Genomic DNA, 13,623 nt, shown 5'->3' with positions numbered 1-13,623 from the left:
TGAAGTAGATGGAGTTGTAAAAATCGAACTCTTGGCTCTAGCTAAAAACCTTCCCCTAGAATCTCTTGCTCTATGCATGTCATTTTTTTTATTTTTCTTCAAGTCGGGCTAATAATTCTCTTTCTGATCTTCCAGGTCACTCTAGGTGCAAGAAGAGAGCATACTCAAGAAACTATTAAACCAATAACTTTCTCTTTTCTGATCCTCCAGATCACACTAAGTGCAAGAGGAGAGCATACTTTGAGAGGTTATCAATTTTCCTTCCTTGAAATTTTCTGCTTTTTTTTTAAGAAATTGGCTACCTAGTTTCACTTCCCCGGCAACGGCGCCAAAATGTTTGGTCAATTTAGTGTGTTCTAGATTGCTATTTAAAATGTCAATCCGGGATTCGTAAGCTGACGAAGTGAAGTGTACTATATGTACTAGATAACCATTTCCTTAATCTTTTGTCGTTTTTGAGTTTTTAGTTTGTTTTTGGATTTATCTTTCCCTAATGTGTGATGGTGAAAATGAAAATGAAGTATGGATGATAATGGTGATGGTGATTTCTACAGTGATTTTTCTCAAACTTAAAAGTGCTCAAAAAGAAAGCTTTAAAACAACTGTAATGAAATCAATTCTTAAGAAAAACAGTGAACTAATGACAATGGCCCAGTATCCTTGCTGGTGAATGAAAAGAAAGTAAAAATTGAACTTAAAGCAACTCAAAGAAAAGCAACTAATTCACACTACTTTAACTCTTCTGGTCCTTTACCCTTCAGCTCAATCTACCTTGTGGGAAGCAATCATGAACAAGTCAAGCAATATGATATCTAAATGGCAAGAAATTAAATTGCATAAAAGAAACTAGTCACACTACTTCAACTCTTCTGATCCTTTACCCTTCAGCTCAATCTACCTTGTAGGAAGCAATCATGAACAAGTCAAGCAATATGATATCTAAATGGCAAGAAATTAAATTGCATAAAAGAAACTAGTCACACTACTTCAACTCTTCTGATCCTTTACCCTTCAGCTCAATCTACCTTGTGGGAAGAAATCATGAACAAGTCAAGCAATATGATATCTAAATGACAAGAAATTAAATTGCATAAAAGAAACTAGTCACACTACTTCAACTCTCCTGATCCTTTACCCTTCAGCTCAATCTACCTTGTGGGAAGCAATCATGAATAAGTTTAAGGAATATGATAACTAAATCACACTACAATAAGTAATATTTTGATTTCTTACTAATAGAGTCACTTGACTATAGAAAGAAACCATAAATTGATGAGCAGTATGATATCTAAATAAAAGAAAAAACAAATAAGCAAATCACAACTTGAAAAAGACAGTGCTGGAATTAAACTTCAGAAAATGAAAGTTAGCAGGAAGGACAAGATGATCTCATATGTCAATAGTTATCAAAAAGATTAAAATTTGCCCGGGCTGCCTAAGAAAACCTGCAGAAAAACATTGATCAGCTGACAGCTACAAGAATGCAGAAGTGAAAGTATAAATAGCAGTGAATTAAGAAGCATCAAAACAGCGTGTTATGTACAAGCTAAAGATTATGAAAGCAGAACATAATAAAACCAAATGAAAACTTTACAAGGCTTCAGCGCGCAGGGGCCCTCTGCCACTTCAGCCAGTCAACGAGTAGTCACACGAATGAACTCAGAAAAGTCTTCTCATGTATTAAAGCAACAACATATATAAAACAGTGGGGTGATAACAACAACAGTTCGGAAAATTACATATCCAAAAGCTTTCTCACAATGTTCATCAACGCGTTATTTATAATGAAGAAGTGCTGAACTAACTAACTGAATCCTACGCTATTAACTATGTTGCCAAAGACACTTCGATCCCTTCACCCGAGATCTAGCGTAACTGTCATCATGTCTATTAAATCTTCGGAGTGGTAGCTGTTGGATTCAGGTTACGGTGATGATCTCCAGGTGTGTCGGTGTCTTCGTGGGCTAAGGAATGCACCATGTAAACGTTCACGTGCCCAAAACAGAGATGTGCCACCGCTGAACTCCTTGGTTGGCTTTGCCTTTGACCCTCGTTGACCGTGACCTTCCATGGATGATTTGGCTGATTTGAAGGGACACGTTCCATGTATCCGTCACCTGTAGCTTGCCCATGTAGCTCGTTTCTTCATAGGACACCTGTAGCACAACTTTTAACAAAATAGCTGCGGAATCCTGTGCTGGCTGTGGAAACCTGTGCTGGCTGCGGAAACTGAGAAGTTTCCGCAATTGTATGAACAAAAACTAAACCAAACAACAATCATAAGCATAGTCAGAAAACCATGTAAAAAGCTCTTTTTAAACTACAATGCAATGATTTAACAACTGGGTGGATGAAATAAGTGGAAAAAGAAGGCTGAGAGGGTGTATAGGAAGGTGCAGGTTTGAGTCTCAACAATATGTATGAATGAACATGGATGAGAGGAGATCTATAGTAGAAATCTCTTCATTATCCTAGAAATCATTCATCGAGCAACTAATGAATAGCACCGGCAAACCCCTTCACAAATTGTCGAATGTAATCTTCTTACAGGGTGAATGAATTCTCAATCAGTACGATCGGATCACCGGGCATTATCTTTTTACCAGTAGCTATCAGTCCAGAGACTCGACCGGAAGAAAACTCTCCACAGACATAGCCAAAGTTTTGTGAATTTCACGTTTAGGTGTAAGAAAGAATATGATTATGCAGTTTGTCCTTTCATTTCTCGATCTTATTGATCCAATTATTTGACCCTCTAGACGAATGAGGTTTTTTCAATATTAATTATTAGAGAGAGTAGAGCCTGATATTACAGAAATTCCACCTATTGCAAAGAGTAACTTGTAGATTCACATACCTAAAATTGACTAGGTTCTATTGCACTATCCACTTGGTTTTATCTAATAAGTAACACCTACTCGTTAATACAAGGTACTATATAATAAGTCTGTGGCATAACTCTATCTGTGCCGGATACTATTGGAAAAGCAACATACATCTGCGTAGCACCAATGATCCCCATGCAATTTGAATTATTGGGTTCATCTACACGGGCATAATGTCATGTCAGAATGAAAAGGGAAGAATATAAAAGAATAATATTCTGGATGAGTTTTATTGATAGTGATTGATATCCTTTGCATGCGGCACTCATCCTCTTTTTCGGTTCTAAAGCCACCCGTATGCAGAAGCTAATTCCAATAGAAAATTTCCTCTATGCTATTGTTACAACATCGATTGAGGGAGTTGGGGTTCCTTACGCCCGGACGGACCTCAGAACATGTAATATTCTCTTCTTTCTGTTGGGATTTAGTCGACTAAATAGAGATAGAATAACTGCTGGCAGGAACAGAATCATTATATCCCGTTCCTTCTCGATACTCATCAAAATTGTATTGTTGTGTCAGAAGAAAGCTAGCTATACTGGTCCAGTAGACTTTAAAGATACCCTTGGTATAACATTGACAATCGAACAAGGATTGGAGAAGATATCAGTAGTTTTCCATTTCCTAATCTCTATCTTTCATGGGATCAATTCCCCCTTGACTGACTTTACAATAATATATGGAGCTGAGCATGTCTGGGAATACGGGAGAATGCTCCTTTGCTGACATTATTACTAGTATTAGATACTGGGTTATCCATCGCATTACCATACCTTCTCTATTCATTGCAGGTTGGTTATTTGTAAGCACGGTTTTGGCTTATGATGTGTTCGGGAGCCCCTGGCCAAATGAGTATTTCACATAAAGTTGACAAGAGGTTTCATTAGTAACTAGTTGTTTCGATCCGTTAGAGCAACTCGATGAATGTACTAGATCCTTTTAGGAGGCACTATTGACTATAGATAAAACTTATCCAATTTTTACAGTTAGATGGTTGGCCATTCACGGGCTAGCTATCCCTACAATTTTTTTCTTGGGATCAATATCGGCAATGCAGTTCATCCAACGATAAACTCTATACTAAAGGAAGAGGAAGTATGTAGATATAACACAACCTAACCCGAACGACCAAAATGTTGAATTGAATCGTACCCTTTAGAATAAGTATCCATGAAGCAACCAACAAGGAAGTTAGATACCAACATAGATCTGGACAACCAAACCAGTAAGCAACCAACAAGGAAGTCAGATACCAACATAGAGCTAGACAAAGACACCAACAAGGCATGGTGTTCTTGGGTTTGACGCCATCTCAGGAATGAAATTGACCATACTCGTATGCGGCTCACTCCGTGCAGGCAATATTGAGCTTGAGGCAACACTGAGCCATAAGCCATTGGGTGCAAATAATAGTACATCACACCTTTAAAAAGGGCTTCAACACCCCTATGCCTTGTCATGGAATCACTAAGGCACTGAGTCGATGTGGGGCTATCATTAATTAGGGTACTCTACCCTAGCTCATCGTGAAGACAGTGGGCTAGGTGCCCGGGTTAGCCAAATAGGGCTTTGTGCCTTAGCCAAATCTAGAAAATTAAGGCAAGACAACCAACATAAAGTCAAACACCAAAATAAAACTAGACAAACAACAAGTGAGATACCAACATAGAGCTAGACAAGTCTGTGGCACAGGATGGATAAATAGATGATCGGCAAAGGGACAACCACTACCAACACTAGGAGGTTGGGAGATCATGCTTGGTATCCCTGTAGGCCCACTACAACCAGTGGTAACCTTATACCTCCAGTAAGTTGCCTTGCTCCCTAACCAAATGATGGACAACCTCTAATGCAGCAGTGAGGTTGAGAGTCATGTCTGCCCCTTCAGGTCCACACGGTAGTAACCCCCGTGTGGTAAAACTCCCATTTAGGCAAGCAGAGCATTAACCTTGGCCCCCTAACGTCAAACCCAAGAACAACATGCCTTGTTGGTGTCTTTGTCTAGCTCTATGTTGGTATCCGACTTCCTTGTTGGTTGCTTACTGGTTTGGTTGTCCAGATCTATGTTGGTATCTGACTTCCTTGTTGGTTGCTTCATGGAAAATTATTCTAAAGGGTGGCTTTTAAGGACCTTGAGGTTTGCAAGGGTAACTTGGTATATCTACCATATGGTCATTGACCCGGCTATGTCCATGATTCACTAATTGTCTAGATCCGGGAATGGTGGGAGCCATACCCAATCAAAAAAGAATATTATCCAAACGCATTTCAAGTAATTACAATAGGACCTGACCCGTTAAGCCTTTGGCTCTTCTAGCAATACTGTTAAAATTGGAAACCAGGGAAAAACTTCATGTGGGTCATCTTATTCATGGCTAATAATATTTTTATTAGATTCCTCTCGTCGAGAGGTGTAGGATTGATATAAAGATCATCCAATTCTGATAAGTTTTTATGGAGATATGAATTTATTTTGATTATGGAATTATTATCAAGCCGACCTACAACTCATGTAGGCTCAGAAGCCCAACAGTCGCATCTATTCACCCACCAACGTTGTGTATAAATGTAAGAGGAATTTTCCTCATTTGGACTCACTCATATCATCACATCTCTCTCTCTCTACTACGCAGATATGAGTCTCTTCTCTACTGCGTTGAAATGGGTCTCTCTCTCTCTCACATGTGAAGCCGGAAGCTGTTGAATTTGAAGCTGCAACTGCAGAAGTAAAGATTGACTTGCGTGGCCTAGAAGATCTCCTCTTTGGAACTGCGCTATAGGTTCATCTGAACCTCCTTTGAAAGCCGCAACTTTTGGTGGTGGAATGAAGTCAATCCGACGAACGGTTTGCAAGATATCAACTGCCCTAGTTTGAAGCCGGAAACTGTTGAAACTGAAGCTGCAACTGCAGAAGTAAAGATTGACTTGCGTGGCCTAGAAGATCTCCTCATCTGAGCTGCACTGTAGGTTAATCTGAACCTCCTCTGGAAGCCAAAACTTTTGGTGGTGGAATGAAGTCAATCCGACGAACGGTTTGCAAGATATCGACTGCCCTAGTTTGAAGCCAGAAACTGCTGAAACTGAAGCTGCAACTGAAGAAGTAAAGATTGACTTGCGTGGCCTAGAAGATCTCCTCATCTGAACTGTGTTGTAGGTTCATCTGAACCTCCTCTGGAAGCCGAAACTTTTGGTGGTGGAATGAAGTCAATCCGATTGTCGGTTTGTGAGATATGGTCTGCCCTAGTTTGATAATGAAGCCGCTAATACTGATGCTACTGATCTAGGGTTTGCTACTGCTTATATGAATCAGATTTATTGTACTATTTCTCTCTGCTGAATTATTGAAGATAAAAGAAGATTTGATCAAAGGGTTTCCCCACACATTGTGGGGTTTGTCCCTGGCTAGCCGCCACATCTTGTGTCTCTTGTCTTGGCTTGTTTTCTGTCGATCGTTTAATGTTCTATCTGCACTTTACTTTATGTACATGTGATTGCTAATCGGTGGAATATAATAAGAAAAAGAAGTAAACTGTTATAAGCATAGAACATACCATAAATTAACATGGTATTAGAGCTGAGGTGAAGACAAAGCCCGAGCAAGAGCAAGAGCAATCATCGAAGAGAAGATTGGCAAGGCTATCCTAAAAGAACTATGGGGTCCTCAACACTCTTTCCTGCCGAAGACAAGCTCCGTGAGAAAGCTGACTATCACGGATGGAAGATGTCTATCGATCTAACCCTTGAAGATCAAGGAGTGCTGGACCATGTAAGAGGCAATATTGTTGAGCCTCCATCAAATGCATCTGTTGCTGCCTGGAACAAATGGAAAAATGGAAAGTCAAAACAAAGAAGATCATCAGGGACTCTATCGACAAGCGCTTGGTGGCCTACATCTCTGATCTAGACACCTCCAAGGAAATCTACGACAGACTGGTGAGTTTATTTAAAGTTAATGATGCAAATCAAGTTTTGTTTCTTAGAAATAAGTTGAGGGAAATCAAGAAGGGTAAAGATGAAAGTATGCAAGCATACTTCTTAAGAATCACCAAGATCAAGAACGATCTCCTATCTATTAGGGAAACCATTACTGACAGAGAAATGGCACTCACAACTCTCGGAGGATTACCATCTGAATGGTATGTGTTCAGGACTACTCTTCTGAACAATAATGTAATTCCTAGTTTTGAGGAATTAATGGCTAGATGCATTCAAGAAGAAACAAGGGTAGAAGAGTAGGAAATGCCCTTGCCTAAAGGTCCTCCTGCTGTTTTTTCTTCTCATGCTAAGAAAAGAAATAATTCTGGGTCTAAATCAAAAGGAAAGGCTGGACCTAAGGCTAGAAGAAAATGACGATGTTACATTTGCGATAAAACAAGTCACTATGTATGAGATTATGAGCATCATGATGAATGAGATCATGGACATAAAGGGCAACATGAGATCACGGACATATAGGATAGAATGATGATGATGCACACTAGTTTGAGCAACATTATGATGGATAAAATCATGGACATGGGCAGCATGATGATAATCATGATTAGAGAAGCATGGTACAGTATGCTGTGGTGCAACTTGAAATCCCTCTGATGGCAATCAAAGGAATTACAAGTTCAACAGCAAAGGTAAGAGGAGAGCTGGGAATCAAGGAAGAGGACAAGAATTCAAAAAGGCTAGAAATTCCAGGACGTATTAAATGCACCTGACCTCAAAAGGAACCTAGTGTCCATCTTGGCAATGGAAGACAGAGGCTACAAGGTAACCTTCAGCAATGGCAAGGTATGTATATGGAAAAATAATGTTAAAGATGCCTTTACTCTTGGGTTTAGTGTTGATTCATTATATCAGGTCGATGGAAGTCTGCTAGGTGTCATGTCTTGTGACACAACTCTTTAGTCCGAACTTTGGCATCAGAGGTTTGCCCACCTTCATTACAAAGCTCTACCCGATGTAAGACAGATGGTAACAGGGATGCCCAAATTCCAAGTAGAGAAAGAAGGTGTATGTCCAGGATGTACCAAAGGAAAGCTCAAAAGGGGACCATTCCCCTCAAGCCAAAGCAAGACCTCCGATATATTACAATTGGTTTACTCAGGCATACCTGAGGTTGGCATTAAGAGGGAGACTACTACACCGCATACTCCTGAGCAGAATGGTGTGGTGGGAAGGAAGAACCACACGATGATGGAAGCTGTCCGGGCCATGCTACATGATCAAAGACTTCCAAAGTTTCTATGGGCTGAAACTACAATCACCGCCGTATATGTAAAAAATCGATGCTCTCATCAAGCATTGGGTTCCTCAACTCCTGAAGAAATTTTCACCACCAGTCAAAGGGAAGTTGTGATTAGTCATGATGTCACCTTTGACAAAGATATGGCTCTCAGCAAGGTGGACAATCTGCTGACTTTGAGTAGCTCTCAAGAAGTCGACACCAGGGAACCGAAAGAAAAGGATGATGAATCAATGCCTGATGTAGAAGAACCCATGGATCCGATTGATCCTCATCCACATGAGCCTTCCTCTTCTAGGAAGAGGCCTTCATGGCTTAGGGGGATACTTGATGATGCTGAAAGACATGCTGCACCCTGAGGAACCTTCCATCAAAGTAAGAAACTTAACAGGTATGAGGGATACCTGACCATCATGAGCACGATCATACAAAATGAACCTTCATCATTCTCAGATGTCATCAAGCATTAACTATGGAAGGATGCTATGACCATAGAATATGAGTCTATTATGGAGAATGATGTCTGGGAAGTAGTTCCCAGACCCTGGACAAGACAATTGTTACTTCAAAGTATAAGGTTCATTTTGTTGCTCGTGGTTTATCCCAGAAGGGAGGTACAGACTATGATATTTGCACCTGTTTCCAGATATACGACCATCCGCTTGATCATAGCCCTTGTGGCTTCACAAGGATGGAACCTACATCAGATGGATGTTAAGACTGCGTTCTTGCATGGTTCTATCAAAGAAGAGGTCTATGTGGAGCAACCTAAAGGATTTGGGATTTATGATTGAAAATCTCATGTATGCAGGTTGAAGAAGGCTCTCTATGGGCTGAAGCAAGCACCCCGAGCATGGTATGAGAGGATCGATAGCTACTTGTTGAAGCTGGGATTCACTAGGAGTGAAGCTGATCCTAACCTTTACTTTAAGGTTGAAGATGACAAGCCTCTCATACTGGTGTTGTATGTGGATGACCTATTTCTAACAGGTGCAAACCCTCTCATTCACAAATGTTAGAGGGAGATGGCCTTTGAATTTGAAATGAAGGACCAAGGACTTGAAGTGTGGCAGAAGCCAAGGGAATTTTTCCTATCTCAAGGAAAATATGTGGTAAATATATTGGAAAGATTCGGTATGATGGACTGCAAGCCTGTGACTACCTCGAGGATCTTAACTTTTAGAAGTTATATGGTAGTGATGTCGAACCAGACTTGGGAAATTCCTCTAAGTTTCAAAAAAAAAAAAAACTCATTCGCATTGATGTTCTTGGTGAACCTCCGTCCGAACATATGTTTTGCAGTTAGCATTGTGAGCTCACATTTGGTTGAGCCTCACTGGATTGATGCCAGGAATCTTCTGAGATGTCTTCAGGACACAATCTCTCATGGATTAAGATACACTACCAGAGATGTGAGACTACTTGGATATACTGATGTTGATTGGGCAGGCAGTGTGGTGGACCGTAAGAGCACTCTTGAGTACTGTTTCACCTTGGGATCTGCTTCGATATCCTGGATGAGCAGGAAGCAGAAGTCGGTGGCTTTGAGCACCGCCGAAGCAAGATATATTGTTACTAGCATAACCTCGTGTGAGGCAGTCTCGTTGCGAAAGCTCTTCAGTGAGCTGTTTGGATTTACATTGGATACCACTGTGATTCTCTGTAACAACCAGAGGTGGGATTCGATTATTGAGGAATCCCATATTCGTTAATTGCTCCAGCAGATAGACATCATCTGGGATATGGTAAGTCGATGAGCAAGGAAGCTCCATCACATTAAGATGATGTACAGGTTGATACACCTTGTCAAAGCCCCGAGGAAAGATCTAATCTGTGATTTTCCCAAACAACTTGGAGTCGGCAAGAAACCCTTGTACAAGGGTCCTACATGTTGCATACATTGAGCTCTGGGAGCTCTGAGGGGTTGCGGTTCCTACTGGAGCAACATATGACCATAGGGTGACTCACCCTCCCCTGGTGGTGCACACTGGAACAAGATGATTCTCTCTCTTGTGGGACAAGATGATTTGCTCTCTTGTGGAACAGGATGATTCGCTCTCCTGTGTAGCAGGATGATTAGTTCTCCTCTGAGGCCTGGATTGATGTGTTCTCCATGGCAGCCTGGATTGATGTGTTCTCCATGGCAATTGTAGTAGGATTGATGTGTTCTCCTGTGAAGCCTGGATTTATGTGTTCTCCATGGCAATTGTAGCAAGATTGATGTGTTCTCATGTGAAGCCTGGATTGATGTGTTCTCCATGGAAATTGTAGCAGGATTGATGTGTTCTCCCGTGAGGACAGGATTGATTAGTTCTCCTGTCGAGGCATCCTACTCATGCAGTCTGGGACTCATGGGAAGTACCTCTCATCTGATCAATGAGCAGGGAAATGAAGTTAGGGACCATAGTAGTACCGGTGGACACATCGTTGTAACTACCGTACTCCCTACGCTAGGATGACCTCCATTGATCTGGGATCAATGATACTAGTCTGGGACCAGTGGTAGGAGTTGTACCATACTATGACGCTGACTTCGGGTCAGTTGAGACTGGTCTGGGATCAGTGGTACATACTCTGAGACTGACTTTGTGTCAGTGGAGGATGATATTGGTCTGGGACCATTGGAGTTGTACTCACTATGACGCTGACTTTGGGTTGGTTGAGACTGGTCTGGGACCAGTGGTACATACTCTGAGACTGACTTTGAGTCAGTATGATACATCCTCGATCATTTCTTCTTCTTCATATTTCGGACAAAAGCAGAGTAGAACAGAACAATGCAAGAGCAGAGCAGAATAGAACAAAATAGTACAGATCAGTGCAGGGCAGAACAAGACAAACCAGAACAGGAAAAATAGAGCAGAGCAGGGCAAGGGTCAGGCTGTACAAGGCAGTGCATTTGATGGATGAATAGTAACGACCGATAGACAGATTGCAGATGAAGTTCTCCATGGTTGAGAGGGAGTGTTAAAATTGGCAACCAGGGCAAAACTTCATGTGGGTCATCCTATTCATGGCTAATAATATTTTTATTAGATTCCTCTCGTCGAGAGGTGTAGGATTGATATAAAGATCATCCAATTCCGATAAGTATTCATGGAGATATGAATTTATTTTGATTATGGAATTATTATCAAGCCGACCTACAACTCATGTAGGCTCAGAAGCCCAACAGTCGCATCTATTCACCGACCAACGTTGTGTATAAATATAAGAGGACTTTTCGTCATTTGGACTCACTCATCTCATCACATCTCTCTCTCTCTACTGCGCAGATATGAGTCTCTTCTCTACTGCGCTGAAATGGGTCTCTCTCTCTCACACATGTGAAGACGGAAGCTGTTGAATTTGAAGCTGCAACTGCAGAAGTAAAGATTGACTTGCGTGGCCTAGAAGATCTCCTCTTTGGAACTGCACTGTAGGTTCATCTGAACCTCCTTTGAAAGCCACAACTTTTGGTGGTGGAATGAAGTCAATCCGACGAACGGTTTGCAAGATATCGACTGCCCTAGTTTGAAGCCGGAAACTGCTGAAACTGAAGCTGCAAATACAGAAGTAAAGATTGACTTGCATGGCCTAGAAGATCCCCTCATCTGAACTGCACTGTAGGTTCATCTGAACCTCCTCTGGAAGCCGAAACTTTTGGTGGTGGAATGAAGTCAATCCAACGAACGGTTTGTAAGATATCGACTGCCTTAGTTTGAAGCCATAAACTGTTGAAACTGAAGCTGCAACTGAAGAAGTAAAGATTGACTTGCATGGCCTAGAAGATCTCCTCATCTGAAATGCATTGTAGGTTCATCCGAACCTCCTCTGGAAGCCGAAACTTTTGGTGGTGGAATGAAGTCAATCCGACTGTCGGTTTGTGAGATATGGTCTGCCCTAGTTTGATAATGAAGCCGCTAATGCTGATGCTACTGATCTAGGGTTTGCTACTGCTGATATGAATCAGATTTATTGTACTATTTCTCTCTCCTGAATTATTGAAGATAAAAGAAGATTTGATCAAAGGGTTTCCCCACACATTGTGGGGTTTGTCCCTGGCTAGCCGCCACATCTTGTGTCTCTTGTCTTGGCTTGTTTTCTGTCGATCGTTTAATGTTCTATCTGCACTTTACTTTATGTACATGTGATTGCTAATCGGTGGAATATAATAAGAAAAAGAAGTAAACTGTTATAAGCATAGAACATACCATAACTTAACAAATACGAACATATTTCAGCAAATGCTCTTAGGCATAACTTGTCTCCATCCACTTCGTATCAGCTCAGCCTGGAGTTTCCAGTATAGCGATCCTTACCCTACGAGCTACTATAATATATGTTCTCAACTTGATATCTATAAAGATAGAGGGATCATCCATATCCAATTTGTTGTCCATCTACCATAGTAGACTCACTCATTCATATATGATGAGGGGGCCCTTTTAACTTAGCGGTAGAGTAACGCCATGGTAAGGCGTAAGTCATCGGTTCAAGTCCGATTAAGGGCTCATGTTTACCACAAAGAAATAAGGCTCGGGTGTCCATTTCTATTACATAGATAGAAATATTTTCACCGAAATATGAAAATGACAACAAATCGGATTTGGATCCAGTCCGTTTTTTATCTTCTTTTATGAGGCGAATGATGGGAATTGAACTCGCATGTGGTGGATTCACAATCCACTGCCTTGGTCCACTTGGCTACGTCCGCCTCGGAAAAACCAATTTATCTATCTATAGTCATTTCTTCCAAGAATAAAAAATGAGCTAACGTTTGTTCTTATGTGGGTCGGTGACCTCTGATAGGGGATCAAAGCAAGATCGATGACTAACTCTCAACTCTCGCACAAGTTGTATGGCTTATTATCAAATATGTGATAGATCGTTCTACAAGGGGTCACAGGTTATTTCCTGCCAATTGGGGTTCTTCCTTCCCCACCTCCATGAGGATGGTCTACAGGGTTCATACCTACTCCTCTTACCTCAGAACGCTTACCCAACCAACGTTTAGCTCCGGCTTTACTGAAACTTCTATTGTTTGCAGTGATATTACCCACTTGTCCAATTGTGGCTGAGCAGTTCTCAGATATTAAAAGAACTTCTCCAGATGGTAATCTTAATGTGGCCGATCGATCTTCTTTTGTGATCAGTTCTGCTACAACACCTACTGCTCTAGCCAATTGTCCACCCTTTCCAAGTGTTATTTCTATGTTGTGTATAGCCATGCCTAAGGGCATATTGGTTGAAGTAGACTCTTATTCCGATGAATAAAAATCCCTTCCCAAACTATACAAGCCTCTCTTAGGGCATATAGCTTTCTGGATGTATATTATATTCACATATATTGAATAAATATAATCGAGATGAGAAGGAGCATCTATTGTATTCTCTATGTCTCGATTCTCTACATCCTAGGTCTCTCTGTTCCATCATCTGGCTTATATTCTTTATGTAGCTTTCAGAATGAATGACTTTATCAAATTACGCTAATACTTTCGTATGTTATGGATAACGTAGGAG

General features: G+C 41.0%; 1 pseudogene; it reads right to left on the bottom strand.

Moving 5' to 3' along the window:
* The window catches only part of LOC149195831 (polyadenylate-binding protein RBP45-like), a 75,802-nt pseudogene extending 62,474 nt beyond the window's left edge, over positions 1 to 13,328 (bottom strand).
* Positions 13,329 to 13,623: the final 295 nt, after the last annotated feature.

This window comes from Pinus tabuliformis, chromosome 2_2 (assembly GCF_031772625.1).
Source record: "Pinus tabuliformis cultivar Carrire ecotype Pingquan chromosome 2_2, CPIR1, whole genome shotgun sequence".
NCBI classification, from domain to species: domain Eukaryota; kingdom Viridiplantae; phylum Streptophyta; class Pinopsida; order Pinales; family Pinaceae; genus Pinus; species Pinus tabuliformis.
This window is presented reverse-complemented; position numbering and strand designations above follow the sequence as displayed.